Here is a 26,903-nt window from a genome sequence, read left to right as displayed (position 1 = left end):
AAAAAAAATGCATTTACACTGTTGTGCGGCCATCAGCACCATCCATCTTCAGAATTCTTCATCTTGCAGAACCAAAACTACCCATTTGACAACTTGCCATCCATCTTTCTATTTCTGCCTCAACAAGTTTAACTGTTCGAGGTACCCCATATTAGTGGAATCATGCAGTATTTGTCCTTTTGTGTCTGGTTCATTCAATTAGCATAACGGTTTCAAGTATACTCTCTAATTTTATATGATGTGAAATTTTGAGTTTTATTTATTTTCTTAATTTACTCACCCCTAGTGCCATTCTTTTAACACATAGCATGAAGTTGGAAGGCTGCACGCATCCCTAGACTGTTCTTGTAGGACAGCCCTGAAGAGTTAGTAGTATGATTTTAGGAGAGGGGGTGTCAAGGATATGACTTGAAGAAATGCTGATCAAAAATCCAGTCCAACCTCAGATTGGAACTAAAAGAGTCCCGGGCTCTCCCTGACAGGAAGACTCATTTTGTTTCTTCTTCAGCCAGGGATTTGAAATAGAAGAGACATGGGTGTCAGCACCTAAGTATTGTCTTTTTCTTTTGTGGATTATCTTGTAGATGATTCACGCATAAGCAGGAATTTTTAAAATGATGTATTTTGTCATTTTTACCTGTCTTGAAATGGTTATTCTTGATTCGGGGGGTTGTTGGGGAAGTCCTCTGTCATTTTTAGGTGAAGATTATCCATTTAAAATTTAAATAGTTGAAAATTTGAAATTATCTATTTTTGTTCATTTAAATAAAGTTTAAACCTTTTAAATGTGTGCATTTTTTTTTTTTTTTTATTAATATTCTCTTCTATACCAGGATTTGACAGTGGATGTATTTCCAAATTCTCCTTATTAACCCGCAGAAATAGAAATTTCTTTTCCCATGGATTTCAATAATATTCTGATTATAGATTAAATAATATACCAAAATGATCACATCCTTTCCTGAATAATCATCAAATCCAGGTTTTAAAAAATCAGAGTCAAGAATCTTAGAATCCTAATATGCATATTTTCAAAAGGTACATATATTCTTTACCTTTGTCCTGTTAAGGGCATATATTTAATTGTAGAGACCCTCACCTGTGGCAATTGATACTCTTTTCTGAGCACCAGGATAACCTGTTAACTGTTCATCATAAAGAATTTCATTACGTTACACCCCTCTGTCTTCATAATCTCTGAGTTCATTGTATGGCACCAAACTCTTGAGCCTTAGATTACATTTTTGGGGTCCCTTCTCATTCCTTCATTCCCACCCATCCAGATAAATGATCTTTATGACCCTGTAAGAAGTCTTAATCCTTCCTGGTCCTAGCATCCTGTGTGGAATCTTGAACCGGGCCATGCACAAGGTGGGTGCTCAGCGAACAGTGACATTGAAGGGGGCTGAGCTGAATCGAGATGGAGGTCTGGAAGCCAGAACTGAAGGGACATTTTTAGATGAAAAATAGCGTCAGGATCTTATTTACCTTTATGGAAAACTGAGCTGTGCTGGGAGGGGCAGCACAGATGGCAGGCTGTTCCTGTGAGTGTGGGGACGGAGTGAGAGAAACAGAACCAAACAGGTGGCTCAAGAGCTGCCACCCTGGTGCCAACATGCGTTTGGGCCGTGTGCGGTGCCCCCCTTCCCCGTGCTTGTGCGAGTGAGGCATCCGCAGAACCAGAAGGCTGATGTTATTTTGATCACCAAGCTCTATTTAGTGAATGCACTTGATTAATTTCCCTCCTTCTTCTCATGGATGCTATTTTGAATGGAAAATCACTACTGGAAAAATAAATCTCTGCATTAATGATGCCCACAATCCTATTTTTCCTCTTTACATACCATACCCAATGGCTCTCTTTTCTGTGGAGCCGAACATTTTAAAAGCCCTTACTAGGTGCTAAATTGTACTGAAGAAGAATCTGAAACCACAGAGAAATTAACTGATTTTCCCCAAGTTAACAGGTTACCCTGGTGCTCAAAATGGAATACCAATTGCTTACCCACTGTGTATGTTCTTTGATTTGACCCTTGAAAATTCAAACTCCCTGTTCTGTGGAGAAGCAGAGTTAGAAAGGACTCCTGAGCCAACGCTGTCAGCTTGTTTTCTCTCTAGGTGGATATTTTCAGATAGGGGTATACTTAGGGCTTGGAGGGGCTGAGTGGCTCCTGAGTCTTCTTGGGATTGGTTTGGTTTAAATGTGACTTGTCAGTTCTCACTAGCTGGGAGGAAATGCTCTCCCAGTGTGATGATGCATTAGTCATGAGCAGAGAGTGGGAGGCTGTTGAACAATCATTCCGACCTTCCTCCCCACTGCTGGGCTTTCATGCTGAACTTTAAGCCCAGCTGTGTTGGAATTGAGGACTTGCTGGGAACACCCCCCACCCCCACCATGCTGTGAAGTCTTGGCTCAGAGGTGGGAGAAGGTGGTGATTTCCGATCCAAGACTAGGGCAGAAATAACACCAACAGGGTAGCTTATGTACCTAGGACCTCCAAAATTTATGTTTGTTGGGGTGGAGGGGGCAGGCATTGTTTAAAAGTCAGGGCTGTGCTAAGAGCCAGAATCTGTGGTATAAACTTCTGTAGTATTCCTGGGTATGTGTGTTTTCCAATCTGCAAATATATTTTGATACAGTTTTCCATGTTGAAATGAAAGATAAGTCACCACTCGATGATGTTGGCTACCAAGAAACATAAGCTTGTATGGTTGCAATTGTCTTGAAATATATGGCAAAGCAGACATCCTGGAAGCCTTGCCGCTCTTCTCAGCGACCTCTTCATGCCCTGGAGACTGTGGCTACCTGGAACACCTGAGCTGACCTCCCTTGAGAGCACAGGACAGGTGGCCTTATGGGATGGAAGAGAGTCTTGTCAAGAGCACCTGTTGGATATTGCACTGTAGACATTCTGTGGGGAAATACATTTTATTCTCTTTCTTCCTTTGGCTAATATTGATGGCATTACTAGGTACTAGATAAAGAGTCTGTGGTGGGGGGAATGATGATTCATTTGATTTTTCAACTTGGTAAGTTGTGGTCCCTAGTTATTTGATCAAATACCAGTCTAGATGTTGCTATCAGGTATGTTTGGATGTAATTATCATCTACATCAGTAGCGGTTGAGTAAAGCAAATGACCCTTCGTAACATTGATAGGCCTCATCCAGTCAGTCAAAGATCTTAAGACAAAAGACTGAGGTGTGAGGAGGAAGAAATTCTGCCTCCAGATGCCTTTGCACTCAAACTGCAGCATCATTTTTTCCCTGCGTCTTCAACCCTACCTTGCACTCCAGCCTGTGACAAAGTGAGACTTTGTCTTTAAAAAAAAAAAAAAAAAGTCAGGCATGGTGGCCCGTGCCTATAATCCTAGCACTTTGGGAGACTGAAACGGGTGGATCACTTGAGGCCAGGAGTTCAAGACCAGGCTGGCCAGCATGGTGAAACTCTGTCTCTACTGAAAGTATAAAAATTAACCCGGCATGGTGGTGCATGCCTGTAATCCCAGCTACTCGGGAGGCTAAGGCACAAGAATCACTTGAACCTGGGAGGTGGAGACTGCAGTGAGCTGAGGTAACACCACTGCACTCCATCCTGGGCAGCAGAGCAAGGCTGTATCTAAACAAACAAACAGAAAACAATGGTAATTGAAAACAAGGTGACCTGGATTAGAAGGGCAGGAATAGAAGGGACAAGTCGTAGAAGATACTGCAGGGACCTTGGAGGAAGAACAAGGGGAAGAAGGAGACAGGAGGAAAGAAAGAAATGAACATTCATGAAGCCTCAACTAAATACCACGGAAAGGTGTGTTTCTATACATTGCCTCGCTTAACTTCTAGCACAAACCTGCAGGCAGGAATCCTGTTATGCAGATGGAGAAAGTGGTTCATTGGGATGTTAAGTGCTGGTTTAAGGTCACAGATACATTGAGTGGCCGATTAGGGTCAGGTCTCTCAGATCCTAAGCCAATGTTTCATTTATCAATTACACTGTCCTCATAAGGGTGAATCATAAGGGTGGAAGGTTATGAGCCTAAGTGGTGAGTCATCAGTGGGATAACCCCAGGAGGCGAGAAAGAGGGATTTGTGCTGAAGAAGGAGAGTCTGGAAGGAGCTAGATGGAGCCAGGTAGAAGGCTGTGGGCGAACCTACAGTTGGGACAAGAGAAATACCTGAGGGGTATACAGGCATGGAATTCGGCCGAGTGCAGTGGCTCACGGCTGTAATCCCAGCACTTTGGGAGGCCAAGGTGGGCAGATCACCTGAGGTCAGGAGTTCGAGACCAGCCTGGCCAACATGGTGAAACCCCATCTCCACTAAAAATACAAAAATTAGCTGGATGTTTTAGTACATGTCTGTAGCCCCAGCTACTTGGGAGGCTGAGGCAGGAGAACCGCTTGAACTTGGGAAGTGGAGGTTGCAGTGAGTCGAGATCTCACCATTGCATTGCTGCATGGGCAACAGAGCCAGACTCTGTCCAAATAAATAAATAAATAAATAAATAAATAAAGGCATAGAATTCAAGGGAAGGGTGTGTATTTTGGAGGGGTGCAGATCAGCATCAGCAAGATCAGATGCAGATGGGAGGCCATAGCCATATGAGCTCCTAAGGAGAGCTCCTCCATCATCAGCAGTGACTTTCTGGTTTGGAAGCTGGCCAGAGAGAGGTTTCTGGAAAATGAAGCTTTTTTTTTTTTTTTTTTTCCCTGACTATGAGGAGAACAGCAGTTTTGTATATAAAATTTTTAAAAATAATTTTTCATGCTCGTTATTGTTAACCTTTATTCTTCCAGACTATACAACTGAAATTTCATGGCTACTTACCCTGGCTGTGTCTGAACTCCCCCACACTGAGCTATGCAGCCACGGTCAGAAAGGTGTTTTTTATTTGCTGCATCTTGGTGAATCACAGTACGCTGTATTGTCTTGCGGTGGGTAGGGATAAGTCCTTCTGTCCTATAATTTCTTTTTCTACATACGGTGCAGTTTTATTAACAACTGGTGAAGGGATAATTTGTTGTTATTGTTGTTGCAAAAGCACAACTGGATTTAATGGTCCCTAGTGAGCACTAGTGCTATCAGCAGATGATTTCAGAGCAGCCGGAGGATTTCAGTACACGTCTCCTGAATGGTGGTGTGCTACCTTCCTGAATAATCTGGGAGATTTTGGCCCTCATACATGATGTGGCTTCGTAATAAGGCTAAAATATAGATAAAATTTTGACTGTACAGATGGGGAAACTGAGGAAACTCAGGTGGGGTTTGCAAGTTACAAAAGCACTCTCCATCAGCAGAAAACAGATCCTCTTTGGTGAAAAGCTATTCCACTATCTGGCTTTTTTTTTTTGAGACTGAGTCTTGCCCTGTTGCCCAGGCTGGGGTGCAGTGGCATGATCTCAGCTCACTGCAACCTCTGCCTCCCAGGTTCAAGTGATTCTCCTGCCTCAGCCTCCGAAGTAGCTGGGATTACAGGCATGTGCCACCATGCCTGGCTAATTTTTGTATTTTTTTTAACCAGAGATGAGGTTTCACCATGTTGGCCAGGCTGGTCTTGAACTCCTGACCTCAGGTGATCCGCCTGCCTTGGCTTCCCAAAGTGCTGGGATTACATAGGTGTGAGCCACCGTGCCTGGCCGATGTTTTGTTTTTTTGAACCTGAGTTCTCCACATGTTGCCTTTCCTGATTTTTTCGGTAGGTTCCAGATCGGCCTTGTATCTCCTTTAGCTGTGGCCTTCAATATCAGATGAATATGCAGATGAATTCATCAGGGCATAGAAGGAGATTTCAAAACTTATATATTTTTTTTGTTTGCCTTTAGATTTTTATGTATTTCTGTTGGTTCAAATAAATTACGTGCTTTATAAATATATACAGAAAATTGAAATGTGCATAATGTATTTGAACAGTACTTCATGTATATAATCTATACATTAAATAAATAAGCAGTGGTAGGCATACTCTTTTGGGTGGGCATGGATGCCAGTAGAACCATTTGCATCATAATGCCCTGGACAGGAGTATACTCATTGATTCTTAGAAGGCAAGCCTAGTGTCTGTTTCCCTTGCATTGTGTGTGTTCCCATAGATATTTCTTGGCAGTGAATGCCAAGCTTTTAAAGCCAGTTGCTGTCATATAAGAAACAGATTTGCTTTGTGATTTTATGTATTGGTTTCTGCATGGGGACTTTGATGTATCAGTGTTTGAGAAACGTTCCCATGACTCCCCAGGAACAGCCTTTATGTTAAAAGAGGCTGATTACCCTCTTATGATTTTGGGGAGGAGAATATGGACTCTTTGATTTTTTTTTTCTTCTACTTTAACAAATGTGGTTTGCAGTGACTTCATATGCTTTTTATTCTCTCCCAATTTGTCATTTGGCTGGGATGAACATGAATTGTTGTACAGCCAAAAACTCTTGCACCAGCTTTACAGTGAGATTAGGTTACTTTTCTGGGGTCCATTTCGTGGTACTTTTGCTTAATTGAATCACCTATATACTGAAAACAGAATACCCACTAGAGAAAAATCTCACGGTGGTTACCATTGTGATGCTCGTGGGTTTTGACTTGAGCAAGTTAAAGAAACACGGACTTCTTTCCAGGAGTGGGGAGCACAAAAACTTCCAGACCATCGTCCTAACTTCAAAACGAATGGGTGCCCAGGCGAGTTGGGCTGAGTCACTTGCGACCTATAGTTAACTCATGTCTTTCTAGCCAACCCTCTGTGCTCATTGCCACATGCTCCACTCTCATTCTTTGCTGTCCTGGTCACTCACATAAACCAGGGCATTGCCTGAGATCTGCTTGGTATTGTGAAGCTATTGACTTCTTATTTTATGCACTCACAGAAGAGTTAAGTGATTGTCCTTAAATGCTACATGTGTTTAAGTGGCACTTGGGCATGCTTATTTATACATTGCAGATATGTCGTGCTGTGGTTTGTACAGCTTTGATCACCGCCTGCATTTGATGATCTTATTTAAATAATAAGAGTGAAGAGCATGGTGGGTTTCCTGCAACTCAAGAGTATTTTGGAGGCTGAACCCAGATCTGATTTACTTTTCAACTTCACGACACCAAGGCTGAGGTGTCCTATTTTTATTTTTGCATCAAGTTATTGATGCTGTTAAATCCATGTATTATTACAGGTATTGATTTACTCCATAGAAAGTGTGGTTGAGATGATGTTTGAAACTTCTGGCCTCCCATGGTTTATTAGAGGATTTCGTTTTTGTTTTTGTGTGTGTTTTAAGTTCTGTAATTATACATTGAAATTGTCCATTATTTGTGTCTCCATTCTAATATCCTTCTTGATCTAAGCTTTTTGGGAGACTTACTGAAACAATTTGTAATGCTCTGAATGTTGGTGTAAATTCCTATGTTGGAACCTAATACCTGAATGTGATAGTATTATGAGGTGGCATCTTTAGGACCTGATTAGGTCATGAGAGCTCTGCCCCCAGAAATGGGATTTGTTCCTTTATAAAAGAGGCTTCAGGGAGCCTGTTTGCCCCTTCCACCAGGAGATGACATAGCAGGAAGGTGCAACATACTCTGAGGAATAGGCCCTCATCAGATGCTGAATCTGCTGGCAACTCGAACTTGGACTTCCCAGCCCATAGAACTGTGAGCTACATTTCTGTTGTTTATAAATTACTCAATCTAAGATATGTTTTTATAGCAGCCCAAACACACTAAGGCAGGAGTTTTTTTTTTTTTTTTTTTTTTTTTAATTGTATTGCTGTTCTAGTGGGTTTCGTTCCTTTGTTTTTGAGGCCCTCTGTGGAATGGTCACTGAATTTCCAGTAAGATCACTGTCAGTGAATTGTGGCCTCTAAGGGATACCATTTGAATCAAGTGCTTGATTATACCTCAGAGTGGAAGGTGTTATTGTCCCCTTCCATGTTTTCAGTTACCAAACCAGGAACTTCAGAGAAGTCTATGTCTCCTCGTTCTCCCTTCTGCATTCCGCAAAGGATGTATGTGGCCACCAAGTCCTGGTGATCCTACCTCTCATTCTCACTACGACAGGGCACTCATGTCCCAGTTGGGCCATCCCATGCGATTGATTGCTTGCTAAGTCTTCCCCTTCTCTTCCAAGCTACCAGGAGAGAAAACTATGGAGAGAAAACTATGTTTGATCATGTAACCCCTGTAATAAAATTCCATCACAGCGGTGGAGGTTGCAGTGAGCTGAGATCATGCCACTGCACTTGAGCCCGGGTGACTGAGCAAGATTCATCTCAAAAAAAAAAAAAAAAAAAAAAAAAAAAAAAAATCTCATCACGTAATCCCATCAAACATAACGTTCAGTTCCTTTGTATAACATCCATAGCATCCCCAGCCCATCTTTTTAGCTTCATCACTTCCAACTTTTTCCCATGCACTCGCCTGCCTACAATATTGGGTGAATGATACTTTCATTCCTCAGAGTCTTTCCTTATACCCTTCTCTTTTACTGGAATTTTCTGTCCTTCTCATGTGTAAACTCTCTCCTATCCCTGTTCATTTCCTCCCATCCTCCTAAGGTAAGCCAAATCCTATTAACCTTTCAGGACCAGAATCTACCGATAGCCTCTCCTTGCAGAATTAGTCTATTTCTTCACATCCTTCACTTTTTTTTTTTTTTTTAAGATAGAGTCTTGCTCTTGTTGCCCAGTCTGGAGTGCAATGGCTCAATCTTGGCTCAACGCAACCTCTGCCTCCTGGGTTCAAGTGATTGTTCTGCCTCAGCCTCCTGAGTAACTGGGATTATAGGCATGCGCCACCACACCCGGCTAATTTTTTATTTTTAGTAGAGATGGTGTTTCTCCCCGTTGGTCAGGCTGGCCTCAAACTCCTGACCTCAGGTGATCTCCCCGCCTTGGCCTCCTAAAGTACTGGGATTACAGGCGTGAGCCACCACGCCCGGCTACATCCTTCACTATTAATAATGCCAAACTAGTGGTTATAGCCCTGTCTGAGTGGGTAAGTGCCCACTGTCTCCCCAGATTGTAGAGCTCATAAATGGTCTATTTCCTCATTCCAAACATATAACAGGTGCCCAGGAAAATGTTGGTTGAGTTGAAGTGAATATGTGATACTCAGTAAAATTCTACATAGACACTCTGTCTTACCCAAACAATTTGTAAGCAGTTTTTAGATAGTCCTAAGTGTAGCTATTTAGAAGTCTATTTTTATATACTCCATTTCATAAAATGCTGTCATTTGTAAAATGCACCACTATTTTGCATACCACTAAGAAGCAGAGAAAGCGGCACCGACTAAATCCCAATACACCATTGTGATTGTAAGATGTGTTTAATTTCAGAGATGTTAAAAGTGAAAAACGGTGTTTCTTAAAATCAATGAAATAAAGAATTATGTTTTTTACGTGTTAGTACTTGTAGTGTTAATTCTATAACTGTGAAACAACTCGAAGTGATTTGCAAATAAAAACTTGATCATTTTGAAAGTAGTTTTTTTTTTTTTTTCTTTTTTTTCATTTTAAAATGAGAAGTGAGTAAAGGGGAATTTGGGACCAAGCACCGAGGGAGAGACTTGAGACTTGAGGTGTTGTGACCGTGGTTACATCACTCTATCTGTGGTACCCCTGACAAAGTCCTCAAATTTCAACCTCAGTTCTTCTCTTTTAAAAGATGAGGATTTGTGGGTAAAGAATCACCTCTATTTTGAAAATCTGTGGGAAGAATTCCTGTAAATAAATACACACACACACACACACACACACACACAGACACTTGTTGAGACAGGGTGTCTCTGTTGCTTGGGGTGGAGTAGCATGGCACAGCCGAAACTCACTGCAGCCTTGATCTCCTGGGCTTAAGTGATCCTCCTGGCTCAGCCACCCCCAGACAGGGGACTACAGGTACATGCCACCACACCCAGGTAATTTTTTTTACTTTTAAAAACAATTTATTGTAGAGATGATGTCTTATTGTGTTGCCCAGGCTGATCTCGAACTTCTGAGCTCAAGTGATCTTCCTGTTTTGGCCTCCCAAAGTGCAAGGATTACAGGCGTGATAAAGAGGTTGCGGTGAGCCGAGATTGAGCCATTGCACTCCAGACTGGGCAACAAGAGCAAGACTCTTTAAAATAATAATAATAATATTTAAAGGACCACCAAGTCTGGTCCTTTAAATATTATTACTATTATTTGAAAGAAATAGAGATAGGTCTCATCATGTTGCCCAGACTGGTCTCAAACCCCTGGGCTCAAGTGGTCCTCCCGCCTCAGCCTCCCAGCATGCTAGGATTACAGGCATGAACCACTGTGCCTGGATCCTTTAAATCCTTTTTAAAGCACAGTGTTCTTTGCTGCACTGTGATGTTTTACTTAGTCTTGGATTAAAGTCCTTCTGTTAGGTTATGCCACCTAAACACATGTAAAGGTTGAAGCTCATAATATCCCCCAGCAACAGCGTAACAGACGATCCTATTACAATTTCAGTTTTTACATATGGCAGCTCTCATTTCCCAACTATCATATCAATGCCTTTTAGTTATTAAATTAAGTTGCTAATCAAATATATACACACACTTACATACTTTATAGATTTTCTTCCTTCCTTTCCACTTACAATGTCATAACCTTAAAAACATTCACATTATCTAGAGGATTGAAATCTCAATTTAATTTATTTTATTTTATTTATTGAGACGGAGTCTTGCTCTGTGCCTGGCTGGAGTGCAGTGGCACAATTTTGGCTCACTGCAGTCTTCACCTCCTGGGTTCAAGTGATTCTCCTGCCTCAGCCTTCTGAGTACATGGGATTACAGTTACCTGCCATAGTGCCCAGCTAATTTTTTTGTATTTTTAGTAGAGACGGGGTTTTACCATGTTTGACAGACTGGACTCTAACTCCTGACCTCAAGTTATCCACCCACTTTGGCCTCCCAAAATGCTGGGATTGCAGGCATGAGCCACTGCGCCTGGCCTGACATCTCTCTTTAACCATGTTCTATTAAAAGAATTTCAAGACATCAACACAAGTGCAGCAGCAGCAGAGACAGACCCAAGGTGGAAGCAGCAATTCCATGGCGGGGAGGAATTCTTTTTGGATGGGCCCTTTAGGCTTAAAGCGTCCAGGGACAACAAGGCAGATTTTCACACCCCGTCCCTGTGACCTCTCCAGCGGGGCCTGGGATATCTTCTCTGTTGTTGGATGCAGGCAGCCCCAGACCTTGTTGTCAACAGGCTTAGTTGCCACGCTGCCCTCTTCAGTGCGTTGCCTCACACCCTCACCCCCAGCTCTTCCCTGATTCCAGAGTGGCCACACCCCCTCCGTGTGGGAAGGCAGCTCTGGGTCAGGGAATTGGCTTGGGGAATGAAATCATGGTGGATGACCCCATCTTGGTCTGCTTCCTGATGAAGAAAGGGGACTCCTTGATATCCTGACTCGATTTTTGGCTGAAGACTTTCCTCTTGGCAGCATGGTAAGAGAACAGATTAGGGGAAGCCAGGCTGTAGAGGTCAGAGGCCATCAGGAAAACTGTGGGTGCACTTTCCTGTTTTGGGTCACTGGGGCAGGTCTGGAGAGTGTCTTGGAGGTAGACAGAAGCTGCCGAGTCTGAGAGTCCCTTGCGGTACCTTTTTCCCTGACTTCCCATGTAGGGCCATGCCCCTTAGAATAGAGACTCCCTTGTCTTCAGGCTGGCTCAAGGCTGAACCTCATGCTTGGAAAACAGAGAATTAGAATCAGATTCCTCACTTTGGGAGGCGAAGGTGGGCAGATCACTTGAGGTCAGGAGTTCAAGACCAGCCTGGCTATCATGGTGAAACCCTATCAGTACTAAAAAAATGCAAAAAAAAATTAGCCAAGTGTGGTGGCACATGCCTGTAGTCCCAGGTACTCAGGAGGTTGAGGCAAGAGAATCGCTTGAACCCCAGAGCTGGATGTTGCAGTGAGCCAAGATCGACTGCACCACTGTACGCCAGCCTGAGTGACAGAGCGAGACTCCATCTTCCCCGCCCCCCCCCAAAAAAAAAAATTCCTGGAGCTTGAGTCTTTGACAGTGAAAGAGGAGTTTTTACCCTCCACCCACCCTGCCATGTGTCCCAGGAAGCGTGGCTTCCTCCTGTGCCTGGTGTGGCTTCTACAACTTACATGGGAGTAGGAGGGAGCTCTGTTTAAGGGAAGATACCTAAGGGTGGCCCAATTTTGGAAAATGAGTTGTTGGGTAAAGCGATTTGGTTTTGACATCTCTTCTAAACCAAGGTGTTGGTGTGTTCTTGAGATGAGTATTTTGGTGTGCGGTTTAAGGGTTATTACTTTCCTGTGTTTCCTAGGAGGTATGAAAACACGGAGGATGAACACATCCTCTCCCACTGTCTTCTTGCACGTGCTTAGATAACCTAGTTCTCCCACAGGGAACACCCTGTAAGTTAAGCTGTAATGTGGTGAAATAGCAAAGGACAGTTCTAAGCATTGGAAGTTAATTACATTCAGCTCCATTTCTATTTTCTTTGGGGATCAGATGTTCTACCCTGCCTTACAGTGACATGGGTGTGCTTTTTTGATGTGACTCAAGCTTGGAATTTAGGAGCCAAGAGCGAGCCCAAAGCTGGGTTCCAGTATTCCACAGTCACTACTCTTGGAATGGGTGGAATTCCCAAGTGTTGAGTAGCTTCGAGGCTTTAAGAAATGGGAACAGGATGCTGCTTGGATTTTGGAGAAAGCACGTGATTCTCGTGGTGTGTCCCGGAAAAGTTATTACATCCATTTTAGCGAGCTGGGGCCTCATTTGAACTATTCCTGGGGTCAGGCTGTATGGATATTTGGGAGATTTAGACACCGGCTGTGTGACACGGCCCTGGGGGTCTGGTGACTTCCAAACCCTGTTGGGAGCGAGCTTTGCAGGAAATGACGTGATGTCAGCCTTGCAGCGTGTTGGCAGCTATCAGTCAAGAGGTGTAGTTGCAAGGTGTTAAACCCCAAGAACTTAGGGGAAGTCTATAGTGTATTTTGGCCTGAAGTCATGAACACAGTGCCAGCCAGATAGTAAGCTTTCCATAAATGGTAGCTTGCCCTAAGTTCAGGTGGAACATATTAACTTCACTTTGCAATGGACCGACTTACTCCTGAGAAATATGGCAATGTCTGTCCTGGCTGAACCTGTTGGTTAAGTATTGCCAAAGATTCACTGCTTTAAGATTAAAGCAATGATTTTAGATAGTTCCCGACTTATCCTTAAACATATTGATTCTATGAATATGCTTTCTTGCTTAGTTTATTTAGGATATATTTAGATACATTAGGAAGTAACATTGATCCAAACTAGGACAGTCTGTGGATGTGGAAACTTCTGGGAAGTTTTTAATTTTTTCTTATTTGGGTGTCTTTTTATACCTGCCGTAAAAAAATGGCTGGGCTAAAACTATTTCATTCATACTTTATGGAATGGGAACTTGGGCCCCTTATCATGGCTCATTCATCTGTTTGGAGGGATTTTATTTTTTTTTTTGGAGTCTCTCTCTGTCGCCAGGCTTGGAGTGCAGTGGCGCAATCTCGGGTCATTGCAACTTCTGCCTCCCAGGTTCAAGTGATTCCCCTGCCTCAGGAGGATTCCTGAATAGCTGGGACTACCGGCGCGTGCCACCATGACTAGCTAATTTTTGTATTTTTAGTAGAGATGGGGTTTCATCTTGTTGGCCAGGATGGTCTCGATCTCTTGACCGTGTGATCCACCCGCCTACCAACGTGCTGGGATTACAGCTGTGACCCACTGCACCCTGCCAGCATTGGTTTTTCACCAGGGAGTCCTGGCCCTGCCCCAGGGCCCTCAGTGGGAAGCGGGGGCAGCTCTGCTTTGTGCATGAATCCTTGTTGCCATCTCAGCTTTCACAGAAGCCAGACAGACACACCCGTGGTGGAACGGTGGCTTTATACCAGATGGGGTGTGGTCATCTGTCAGCATTTCCTAGCTGCAATCAGCTGTGAGCTGGCGAGCCCGTCTCAAGGTCACTCCCTCTCAGTCATGCTTATGTACTCTGTGGAGGGCAGACAGTGCTCAAGAGGAATTTCCTGGAAGGAACACCGTCTGTCCACTCTGTAGCTGTATCCTGCATCTTCAAGACGGCTGCTTTCTGCTGAATTGCGACTTTTAAAAAAAATAATTGTCAAGACAAGAAACATTCCTGTGAAATTTGTCACTGAGCTTTGGTGGAAGGATGAGGTCCAGGGCGTTGCTCATCACATCACAGTGGTCTCAGAGGACCACCAGTGCAGACTCCTGTCTCATCCAAGTACCAAAAACTTTTGTGCTTCTTTTGAGCTGTCAATCTGGACATTGTGAATTTTACAGCTGCCATGCTTTTTCTATTTGACTTGGCTGTTATAAAGCTTACTGTTGAATGGAACTGGGTGTGTGGCTCAGTAGGATATGCATGGTTCCCCTTACTCCTATTACCTTTTAAATTGTGCATCCTTGGAAGTCATTCCCAAGTTTTTTCTTAAGTAACAGTTTAAAAAGTGACTGATGAAATTTCTTTAATTTCTGAACCATTTAAAATTTTCTGATGCACTAGATCCATCCATCTACATCCATCCACCTGGTCATCTACCATCCATCTGTCCCTGTATCCATCCATCTACCCATCTACCATTCATCCATATCTCTATCTCCATCCACCACCCATCTGTCCAACATTCATCTGTATATCTATTATCCATCCATCTGTCCAGTTATCCATCTACTCATCTACCGTCCATCTATTCATCTGTCAATACTGATTTGGGGTCTAAGTATGACTATTAAAAGCTAAAGTCTGTTGGTGCTTATTGCATATGAAATAAATGTTTAGGATTTTGATCCAAGACCTCTGCCCCCTTCGTTTAAGCTCAGTGTAAAGGAAAACTTCCTGATTATCATTAACCTACTAGTTATGGAAAACTTGGGGGCACTAAATCATAGTAAACACAGTAAGAATTAACATACTTATATAAATTTTACAGTTTATAGTGTTACATGTTGATTATCTACTTCTTTCCTATAAGAAAAGATATTAGAAGTAAGTGTTGGTAAGGCAGATTATATTACGTCCTCATTTTTTCTGATGGTTTTCAGAATGGATAATTTACTATCAAAAAATCACATAATTTATGAAGTAATAGCACCTGGTAATTGAACTTGGGTCTTTTGAGGGCAAATACAATATCATATCCTTTTGTCTGTACACTGATCCCTGGAACTTGAAAGGACTTGAAAATGACAGAATGTCCCCTCTGAGTGTGTTTTTGTGGTTGTTATTTGTTTGTTTTTTGAGTTAGGGCCTCACTCTGTTGCCCAGGCTATGACCTCAAACTCCTGGGCTCAAGAAATCCTTTGATGCAGCCTTCCCAAGTATCTGGGAATACGCATACACCACCATGCCCAGCTAATTTTTTGTAGAGGTTGGGGGGTCTCACTGTTTTGCCCAGGCTGGTCTTAAACTCCTGTCCTCATGCCATCCTCCCATCTCAACCTCCCAAACCACAGGGATTGCTCTATATCTGTCCTCCACCCCCACACCCAGTGTCTTTGACACTTTGAAGGTGAAAAAGAAAGTTCTGGTCTAGCAGACATTTGGGGAAAAGCCAAGGATTAAATGCCATGGACACACTGTTTCTGACACCGTATTTTCGTCTTAAATCATATTACAGGGTGGAGCAGTGGGACTTCTCAGCCCTATCCAGGTATTTTTTGTGGGTATTTGAAACCTGAGATTAGTTTTGGTAAAACCTTTCTCACTTCCAGTATACACATTTTCCTGTAAAAACTGGTTATTTGACACATGAAACAGAAATTGGCCATATGAATTGAGGATTGTATTAGTCTGTTTTCACTCTGCTGATAAAGACATACCCGAGACTGGGCAATTTTCCAAAGAAAGAGGTTTAATTGGACTCGCAGTTCCATGTGGCTGGGGAGGCCTCATGACCCTGGTGGAAAGCAAGGAGGAGAAAGTCCCATCTTACCTGGATGGCCACAGGCAAAGAGATAGCTTCTACAGTGAACTCCTCTTTTTAAAACCATCAGATCTTGTGAGACCCACTCACCAATTGGGAGAACAGCACGAGCAACACCCACCCCCATGATTCAACTACCTTTCATTGGGTCCCCCCCATGACATGTGGGAATTGTGGAAGCTACAATTCAAGATGAGATTTGGGTGGGGACACAGCCAAACCATATCAAGGATGCCTCAGAGTGAGACTGAAAAGCTTGGTTATTTCAACATTCACTTGCCTAGGTCATGTTAATGTAATGCAAGCAGACGTACTGGTACTGCTGGATTTCATAAGTATGGTTGTGTGTGTGTGAGCTGTAGCCAAGTGACCCGTAGACCGTGTGCATCTTCTAGCTGGATTAGTTAATTCTCCCTCTTGTTCCACAACAAATTTAAGGTGACTGATATAACATATGATTCAGTTTCAATGAATTAGGTATCATTTTACTAAGGAAGCCTGTATAACAGTGGCCCGTTGTGTGGCACATTCCTTATGGTTTAAACATTTTAAATAGTAGTGGAAATAATAGCTAATGTTTATTGAGAACCGATCGTGGACTATAGTAATGTTTATTGAGAACTGATTATGGGATAGGCATGAGGCAAATTGTGTGACATAGATGATCTCATTTAATGCTCATGACAACCCAGTGATTTAGGAATCTTATCATCCCCGCTTGTTAGAGGGATAGGACATTTAGAGTTTGCCCCAAGTCATGCAGAAAGTAAAGATTTGACTTGCAAAGCCAAGATGTGTCCGGATGCATGCCGCACGGCTCCTCGCTTGGACTTAGAACACTGAGCTTGGTACGTAGCTGTCTCCGAGTGAAACTGAGTTCTCTGTAGCTCTTGGAGAAAATCCATGGTACTGGTAGTTCCCAAATTGCCGTGGAGGCATCCATTTCCAAGGCCATGATGCCATTAACTTGCTGTAAGGGAAATGGATACGTACTTGCTGGCACATTGTGACCTTAGCATGTCTGCTGATTGTGGAGCTTTCATTAGTCCACATCATGGATCCCTTTTACAATCAGGGTCATAGGCAAATCTTTTCCCCGCCAAAATCAGAAAGAAGTTACACCAAATCGACTTCGTTATGTTTTTAAAATAATGCCCTTTCTCCCTATAAAGTTGTTCCCCGCCCCCCGGGACTAAAAGAATATAGATAGAGGAAAAAAATTATTCTATCTGAATACGTAATTTTGTTAAAGTATAGAAAATGCATTATCAGCCTCTGCTGTGCAGGTGGAAGGACAGCCGCCTGCAGGCCTCCTTTGCCAGCAAGAATCCAGCCTTGCAAATTATTGGCAGCTGGCACCGTAATGAGTCCATTTCAGTATAAATGGGCTATTGCTTATTAATTTCTGCCAGTTCCTAAGCAATTCAGGAACTGCTTCAGAAATTTGGAAATTTTGCAGAGAGCTGTTTAAGGAGGATGTCCAGGGAAAGGGAGCGAACCGGGAAGCTTTGGGGGAACTGTGGAAAGGGCACGTATCATGGGGTAATAATGGGGTATTGCTGAGAACTTGTGCCCCTTTCCCTGTGAGCATGAGTCACTAACTTCATGGTTAAGCAGACTCTTTTCCAAAATAAGGAAGAACGGTCTTTGCTTATGGCTCCTTTCTGGTTAGACATAAATATTTATTTACTTACTGCCTGTATGTGGCTCCTTTCCACAAAATAGGCAGTTTTCTTCGTGCTCCTGCTCAAAGTGGTTTTCATCTCGGGTTCTCACCTGCTGAAACTACCAGCAGTGAGCAGCCCCAGGGGAATGTCTGGGAAGAAAGTACCAAGATGAAACCACCCAAAGAGGCCCTTCAGGCCTTTGTTTTGCATGCCATGGTATTTGTAACGTCACCTCTGCTGGCAGGCTTTTAAAAGAAAAAGGAAATAAAACAACTACGTGTTCCTGGAGCTCTTGTCCATTGATTTTCCATGTTAAATTACAGTTGGATCTTTTACCTAAATTCTTTCCGGTGCATATTCTTCATGCATTTTCTCTGAATTTGATGTTTGCCATCCTAAGAAAACTTGTATACAATGGGAAGTTCTATATGATTGACTTGGGCTTCTGTGTTACCCTCTTGCAGCATTTTGTTCCGTGTCTGTTATGAATAGAGCACTACTTTGAGAATAACTGAGGGTTGCTGGTTTCCTTGCATGTCTGTTTCTTGAGACTGAAGATTGAGTGGGAAATGGGAATCATTTCATAGTAACCTGTTTCTGTTCTCTAATACCTTAATATACACAGATAGATTAAAATAATAAGATAACGTAGTCTGTAGGGCCATGTATTGTAGCTGGTCTTTATTTATTTATCTGATTAAGCCTGTCATTTTGATTTGGCATGTCATATTGTTACAGGAAAGGGGTCCTGATCCAGACCCCAAGAGAGGGTTCTTGGATCTCGCACAAGTAAGAATTCTCGCACAGGGAGAGTCTGTAAAGTGAAAGCAAGTTTATTAAGAAATTGAAGGAATAAAAGCATAGACAGAGCTGTACCGAGGGCTGCCGGTTGCCCATTTTTGTAGCTATTTCTCGATTATATGCTAAACGGGGGGTAAAGCATTCATGCCACTCCTTCCTTCCCTCCCTCCCTCCCTCCCTCCTTCCTTCCTTCCTTCCTTCCTTCCTTCCTTCCCCTTCCTTGTCACCTTTCCCTTTCCCTTTCCCTTCCTTACCTTTCTTGCCTTTTCTTTCTTCTGAGTTTTGCTCTTGTCACCCAGGCTGGAATGCAATGGTGTGATCTTGGCTCACTGCAACCTCCACCTCCTGGGTTCCAGCGATTCTCCCACCACAGCCTCCTCAGTGGCTGGGATTACCAGCACACACCATCATGCACATTTAATTTTTGTATTTTAGTAAAGATGGGGTTTCACCATGTTGGCAGGCTGGTCTTGAACTCCTGACCTCAGGTGATCTGTCTGCCTTGGCCTCCCAAAGTGCTGGGATTACAGGTGTGAGCCACCGTGCCTGGCCCATGCCTCTTCTTTCTAGACCGTACAGGGTAATTTCCTGACATTGCCATGGCATTGTAAACTATCATGGTGCTGGTGGGAGTGTAGCAGTGAGGATGACCAGAGGTCACTCTCATCACCGTCTTGGTTTTGGTGGGTTTTAGCCGGCTTCTTCACTGCAATCTGTTTTATCAGCAAGGTCTTTTTGACCTGTATCTTGGTGCTGACCGCCTATCTCATCCCAAGACTTAGAATGGCCTTAACCATCTGGGAATGCAGACCAGTAGGTTTCAGCCTCATTTAACCCAGCTAAAGATGGAGTTGCTGTGGTTCAAACGCCTCTGACGATATTTCACAAAAAGTTGATATCATGGAATTGATGAAATGGGTTTGACGGAAAATGCCTATTTGCTTCCTTCTGCCTCATCATTTCCTTTCTGGTTTTCTCTCCCCTCTGACCCGCTCCTCTCCAGGTTTGTGGTGCATTCTCACAGACTTAGATGAAGCTGCCATGGCCACCCCAGGGGGCAGGTGCTGACACCATCCCCAGCCCAGTGGCTGCTCATCCGGACATCATTTCCATCCTCAATATCTAAATGCCACAGTGCTCTTGGAGCAAGTTGGGCTGGGGACCACTGTTGCCTTTTAAGGTAGGTTTGCATATGTATATTTGAGCCTGTATGTCTGTATGAATTAATGGAAATGCTTCAAAGGTGGTGGGACAGATACATTTTACCACCATTGTTGTGTATAGCTCCTGGGAAAAAGAATTTGGAATCACCTCCTTGGATTAGGGTCACACCCATCTGACAATTCAAAAGTATTAGGTTAAAACAAAACAGACAAGAAAAAGTTAGGTGCCTATGAAATCCTTTCCTCCCTGTGACTTGCCCTCAGGATCTCTTAAATGTATCCCTGGATTTCACCACCTTTATATTGGATTACGTTTGAAAAAGGGGAACCTGGGCTTCAAAATCTGACTTGAAAACAATAATATGTTTTGTTTCTGCTCCAGATAATCTTTAAAAAGTAAAAATAAACACAGTCAAAATAATAATCTTTTCAAAATCAAAGATCATCTTGTATTTGTTGCAAAACTTTCCTGCTTAGTCTCTGGTGTTCGGGGTATTTGTGTGTGACTTGGCAAAACTCTTTTCATGGGTTGTAACAATTTAGTGAAAACTTTCAGAACTTTGTCTCAGTTTAATCTTAGCTCTCCCTCACCCCCACCCCCCAACACCGTCTTCAAGCTCAGCCTCCAGGAGGGAAAAAACAGGCTTGAAACCAAGACCTCCCACTAGAATCTAATTTTAAATTTGCAATCTGTTGTCTTGTGATTTCGCTTCAAATTTAACTTAGAAATAAATACATTTCATCCTTTCTTCTGCAGTTTTGGAGGCCTGTTTTCAAGTCATAGAAGGGTAATGATTACGTTTATTTTAATAAGTTTTTAAATATCTCAGGGGAGTGAAAATTTGTCTTATTAATCATTATAACTTACATCATTAAGTGCCTTATGGTCGGTTTCACAATGTCCTTACCAAAGACAGAGAAACCTGGCTTTCATAGCTAACTTTTGACGTGAATATGATATGAACTGGATTATCTTGGGTCCACCCGTGAAAACGAAGATTTGATGTATTTGAAGTGCCCTTTTTATAATCATAAGACATTGTCAGTGATGAAGATTCCCACTCAGAAGAGCTAGGCTAAAACTTCCGTGTATTTAGGTTACAATCACAAGAAAGGTATGGTTTCTGCCATTGAGATTTTATAATAAAGTGAGAAGAGGGTACTTAAAAAAAAGACGAATGTGTCAGTGTACAAATAACCCTGCCATAGATACCATGAGCGGAGGTCCGTGTGCCATTGAAATGTAGCGAACAAGTGGAGTAAATCCAAGCTAGGTAGTGTTTTCTTCATCCTAGGTAATTTTCCCAGGCCATCTGTTGTAGAGTTTGGGTTTGATGTGGTTTTGTTGTAGCTGTCAGCATAGTGCCCACATCCTCACTCCCTTCGACTGTAAAAGAAATTCAGTGACTTAAAAACCTGTTGGCATATTCTATTTATTTTTCTTTCCTTAAAATGAATTACGTGTTTAGTATAAAAACATTGAAAAATACCAAAAAAAGTATAATTGTGAAAATTAAAATGCCCTATAAGTGCAGAGCGTGGTGGCTCACTCCTATAATCCCAGCACTTTGGGAGGCTAAGGCTGGTGGATCACGAGGTCAGGAGTTCGAGACCAGCCTGGCCAGCATGGCAAAACCCCTTCTCTAGTAAAAATACAAAAAATTAGCTGGGCATGGTGGTGCATGCCTGTAATCCCAGCTGCTTAAGAGGCTGAGTCAGGGGAATCACTTGAATCCAGGAGGCAGAGGTTGCAGTGAGCTGAGATTGCACCACTGCACTCCAGCCTGGGCAATAGAGTGAGACTCTATCTCAAAGGAAAAAAAAGCCCTGCAAGCAATCCATCTGGAATAATTGCTTATTAAAATTTTTATACAGATTTATCATCTGTATATGCGTGTGACATATTTACATATAAATATTCTTTTTTTTTTTTTTGAGATGGAGTTTCGCTCTGTCACCCAGGCTGGAGTGCAATGGCGCTATCCTGGCTCACTGCAACCTCTGCCTCCCTGGTTCAAGAGATTCTTGTGCCTCAGCCCCCTGAGTAGCTGGGATCACAGGCGCCACACCCCCACCATGCCCAGCTAATTTTTGTAGTTTTTAATAGAAATGGAGTTCTACCATGTTGGCCAGACTAGTCTCAAACTCCTGACCTCAGGTGGTCCACCTGCCTCGACCTCCCAAAGTGCTGGGATTACAGGTGTGAGCCACCAAGCCCGGCCTCGTATTAATATTCTTGGAGAAAGGTTTTAACTGTCTCAAAGTCTGTATTTTGAATGTGCATCTCAAATCTAAGACTTTACTTCCGGAGGATGAGAAGAATTTTGCACTGGAGATGTTTGACCCCTGTGGTAGAATCAGCTTTCGGATTATTTACTCCCACACTGGGCAGGCCCTGGCCAGCGGACCCGCAGGGCCGGGCATTGTTCATGTGGAACTTTCCTGTTCTTCAGCTAGAGGGTGGGGCAGCCTGCTGTCTGCTAGGAGCACCGCTGGAACCTCTGGTTTCATTGAGGGCATGAGACATCCAGACCATAAAAATATTATTATAACCTCCTCAGTCCTCAAGGTGATGAAGTTGTTTCCAGATTCCCTTGTATCTTTTTCTTTCCTTGCCTCTTCTCCCTCTCAACAGTCAGTGGTTGTGGAAGAATTTTTCTACATTCTTTATGTCCATGACTTTGACCACAGGGTCCATCCTTTCTATTAACTGGAATATTTTCTTATGCAGTACAGGTGGCTTAATGATGCAATGTATGTGCTGTATCTTGGGTCATATAGGGTTGACCTTTCTTTTTTATGTATGTTCTGTTTGTTTACTCATTTTTTTTTTTTTGAGGAGTCTTGCTCTGTTGCCCAGGCTGGAGTGCAGTAGCACGATCTTTGCTCACGGCAGCCTCTACCTTCTGGGTTCAAGTGATTCTTCTGCCTCAGCCTCCTAAGTAGCTGGGATTACAGGCATGTACCATGCCTGGCTAATTTTTGTATTTTTGTAGCGACAGGGTTTTGCCATGTTGGCCAGGCTGGTCTGGAACTCCTGACCTCAGGTGATCTACCCGCCTCGGCCTCCCAAAGTGCTGGGATCAGGCGTGAGCCACTATGCCTGGCCTTTACTCATGTATTAATTTCATCGTTGATGTTCATAATGATCTTGCACAGGCATTGCAAGCAGTTAAGTTTCTCATTAATTTTAAGGGTGTCTACCTTTACTCAGGAAACATATTTATAATAGCTGTTTTAAAAGTCTTTGCGTGGTAATTCCAACATCTGGGCCACCTTGGGATTGGTATCTATTGATTGTCCTTACCCCTGACAGCTAATTAAATTTTCCTGGTTCTTTGGAATACACTGCGGGCATTTTGAATATTATGTTGTGATGCTGCAGGTCTTGCTACAGCATCTGGAGAACGTTGGTTTTTCCTTGTTATTTTGCAGGCAGTGGACCTGGCTGGGTTCAGATTGTAAGTGCTGTCTCACCTCCTTGGGTGGAGGCTCTAATGTCAGCTCGGTTTTCATACTGCTTTGAGTTTGTCCCAATCCTGTGTCACTCACGGGTTAGACTGAGGGTTGGGCTGTGGTTTATGTCATGATTCAGTTCTCAGAGCTTTTGCTGTCTTGCTTTGGGTCAGTCCTAGGCATGCTCATCTGAGGAGTGAGCCTGGAACTTGTGCAGATTTATACACACTATCATGGGATGTTCTTTTCCAGTTCTCTTTTCTCTGAGATCCCCACACCCTCTCTGGTTTAAGGAGACTATTGTTGGTTCCCCTGGGCAGAACAAGATCTGGGCCAGAGTTTTTTGTTGCCTGTGTCACAGCTTCACTGGAGCTATACTCACCCTTGGTACAAGGACAATAAAAACAAAATAGAAAACTCATCGTTAAGTGGGTGGCATCCTCAGGTTTTGATCCTTTTTTTTTTTTTTTTGAGACAGAGTCTCGCTCTGTCACCCAGGCTGGAGTGCAGTGGCATGATCTCGGCTCATTGCAACCTCCGCCTCCTGGGTTCAAGTGATTCTCCTGCCTCAGCCTTCTGAGTAGCTGGGATTACAGGTACATGCCACCATGCCCAGCCAATTTTTGTATTTTTAGTAGAGACGAGGTTTCATCATGTTGGTCAGGCTGGCCTCGAACTCCTGGACCTCATGATCTGCCGGCGTCGGCCTCCCAAAGCGCTGGGATTACAGGTGCGAGCCACCACACCTGGCCTCATCACCTAGTTTTTTCTAATGGTTGCATCTTACATAATCATAGTAAAATACCAAAGGCAGGAATCTGACATTGTTTCAATGTATGTGTATAGTTCTATATCTTTTTTACAAAAGCTTTATAAAGAATCTATAAAAGCAGTCTGTGAGAAGTGACCACCTACCGTGAACCGCCTTAACTAAAAAGTATTTGTGCATATTGACAAAGTTTCTTAAAATACCTTTTAATTCCTTTGCTATGAATAGACAGTCCCCAACTTAGGATGGTTTGTGTTTTTTTTAACTTTACAATGGTACATATACAACCATTCTGATTTTCACTTTCAACACAGTATTCAGTAAGTTACATGAAATATTCAACACATTATAAATAAATAGTCAACAGATATTTAATACTTATTATGAAATAGGCTTTGCGTTAGACAATTTTGCTCAACTGTAGGCTACTGTGTTCTGAGCACATTTAGGGTAAGCTAGGCTAAGCTATCATGTTTGGTAAGTTAGGTGTATTAAATGAATTTCTGACTTAGGATATTTTCACCTTATAATAGGATTATGAGGACATGGCCCCATCATAAATGGAGGAGCATCTGTATTTAATTTGATGGGATTTAAAGGCCTTAAAGGTGATTACTTATTGAAAAGTTTAACTCATCACTTTAAGAAAGGGACCATGGTGTTGGTAAGAATAGAACATTCATACTCATCCTGTTGTCTTTGATCCCTGGCCCTAATCACTGCTCTGGGAACTCCTGATGCTTTGACCCCATCCCACGTTCAGATGACACTCTTGGCCCATCATGCCACTAAGTCTCCTTTGCCCCCACTTTGTCTGGATCGTCCTAGGCCTGAGCAGTTTTGCACTCATGACTCTGACTGTGTGGAGAGGTGCCCTCTCAACTCTTAACCTCATTCCTGAACCTCTGCACTGCAGCCCCAAAAGGAAGAGGAAGATAAGAACCGGAGGCGAGAATTAAGTGCAGTGAGACAGGTGCAAACCCGTAATTCTTTCCCCAGGAAGAATTGGGGGTGGGGAAGGGAAGACACTGGAGTACAAGCTGAACCTCACTCCTGGATCGTTCTTGGATCAGGGTGACCTTCAACCCAGTGGTCCAGAGTGAGCGACCAACACAGACCTGCAGGTGGAAGGGACGCAGAGAGCGGCGAGCTGATTGGGCAGTTTCTTCCAGGCACGCTGACAGGAGAGGTTAGCGTATTTAAGACGGATGTGTGCTGTGTTTCATTCGCATTGTGGTCGTGTTCTCACCTATGCTACATTGTAGTTGTATGAGTTTTCACATCTTAGATTAAAGTGTCTTTGTCATCCGGTATTTTTTTTTTTTTTTTTTTTTTGGCGGAGTCTTGCTTTTTCACCCATGCTGGAGTGCAATGGTGCGATCTTGGCTCACTGCAGCCTCTGCTTCCCGGTTCAAGCAATTCTTCCACTTCAGCCTCCTGAGTAGCTGGGACTACAGGCATGCGTCACCAACACCCAGCTAATTTTTGCATTTCCAGTAGAGGTGGGGTTTCACCATATTGGCCAGGCTGTTGCCAAACTCCTGACCTTGTGATCAGCTCACCTTGGCCTCCCAAAGTGCTGGGATTACAGGTGTGAGCCACCATAACCGGCCTCTCCTTTTCTTTTTCTTTTTTTTTTTTCTTTCTTTTTTTTCCCCCCAAGAAGTTCAAGGCTTACAGTAGAGACAGGGAGGAAGGAAGGGAAGGAAACGGTAGAAAATTGTTCTAGTTCCCACTTGAATTCCTGGGGAACTCCTGCCTTTGGACAAAGTAGACATGACCGTATGTCTCCACGTTTGGTTTCCCCCTAGGGCACGTAGTGGTGAATGTAAGGAGGAGGGACAGGGGATGGAAGACAAGGAGGGTGCGGCAGCCTTTAAGGGCTTCCTTGTACCCAAATGTCCCCAGACCTCAAAGAAAGGTCACTGTATAATAGAAGTGTCATTGTTTTTTAATGGAGTCATGCTCTACTGCCCAGGCCAGAGTGCCGTGGCTGGGATTACAGGTGTGAGCCGCCGTGCCCGGCCTTTGGTGTTTTTTTAATGGACCACCTACAACCTTTCAGGCTGGGTTCTAGGCACTGAGGATACAGCGGGAAACAAGACAAGTGAAACTTCCACCCTCCTGAAGCTTAGGCTCTAGTGGGAAAGGATGGAGAATAAGAAAGACCAGTAAGTGAAATATATTGTTGGTTACAATTATGATCAGTGTGAAGGTGGAAGACAGAAGAGCGGTAAGGAGTGTTGAGCTGTCAGCGCTGGTTGTCATTTTAGATGGAAAGGCCAGGAAAGGCCTCCCTGACCAGGGGACATGTGACTGAAGATCTGAAGGAACTTGGTGGAGTAGGTGGAAAGGTGGAGCATTCTAGGCAGAGGGACAAGCACAGACCCCAAGGCGGCCAAGGAAGCCAGAACTTCGGACAGGGGCGTCCAATCTTTCGGCTTCCCTGGGCCACACTGGAGGAAGAATTGTCTTGGGCCACACGTAAGATACACTAACACTAAAGATAACGGATGAGCCAGGAAACCAAAATTGCAAAAAAGTCTCATAGTGTTTTAAGAAAGTGTACACATTTATATTGAGCTGTATCCAAAGCCATCCGTGTGGCCTGTGGGCTGTGGGTTGGACAAGCTTGACTGCGAACATTGGAAAAAAAGAAAAGTGTGAGAAGCCATACTTGAGGTGTGAATACCAAGAGCTGTACTTAGGCCAAAAGCTTGTCCTACGGCTGGGTGCAGTCGTTCACACTTGTAATCCCAGCACTTTGGGAGGCCTAGGCGGGCAGATCACAAGGTCAGGAGTTTGAGACAGTCCTGGGCACCGAAACCCTATCTCTCCTAAAAATGGAAAAAATGAGCTGTGCGTGGTGGCGCCCGCCTGTAATCCCACTACTTGAGAAGCTGAGGCAGGAGAATCAATTGAACCCAGGAGTTGGGCGTTGCACTGAGCTGAGATTGTGCCACTACACTCTAGCCTGGTGACAGAGCGAGACTCTGTGTTTAAAAAAATAAATAACTTGTCCTACCTCCCTCCTACTTAGCTGCCAAACATGGGCGCTATCTGGGACCACTAACATTCTATGTAAGTAAGTTGTAGTCTG

General features: G+C 43.4%; 1 protein-coding gene across 1 annotated transcript in view; it reads left to right on the top strand.

Annotated features, from left to right (window-relative positions):
* TIAM1 (TIAM Rac1 associated GEF 1) overlaps positions 1 to 26,903 on the top strand; it is a 240,106-nt gene that overhangs the window by 48,506 nt on the left and 164,697 nt on the right. The window contains exon 3 of the mRNA XM_037734462.1: positions 19,419 to 19,595. The gene's annotated coding sequence lies outside the window, so the exon portion shown is untranslated. The remainder of the gene's footprint in view (positions 1 to 19,418; positions 19,596 to 26,903) is intronic.

Source organism: Cebus imitator, unplaced genomic scaffold (assembly GCF_001604975.1).
Source record: "Cebus imitator isolate Cc_AM_T3 unplaced genomic scaffold, Cebus_imitator-1.0 Scaffold621, whole genome shotgun sequence".
NCBI classification, from domain to species: domain Eukaryota; kingdom Metazoa; phylum Chordata; class Mammalia; order Primates; family Cebidae; genus Cebus; species Cebus imitator.
Note: the sequence above shows the minus strand (reverse complement) of the source record. Positions and strands in the feature narration are given on the sequence as shown.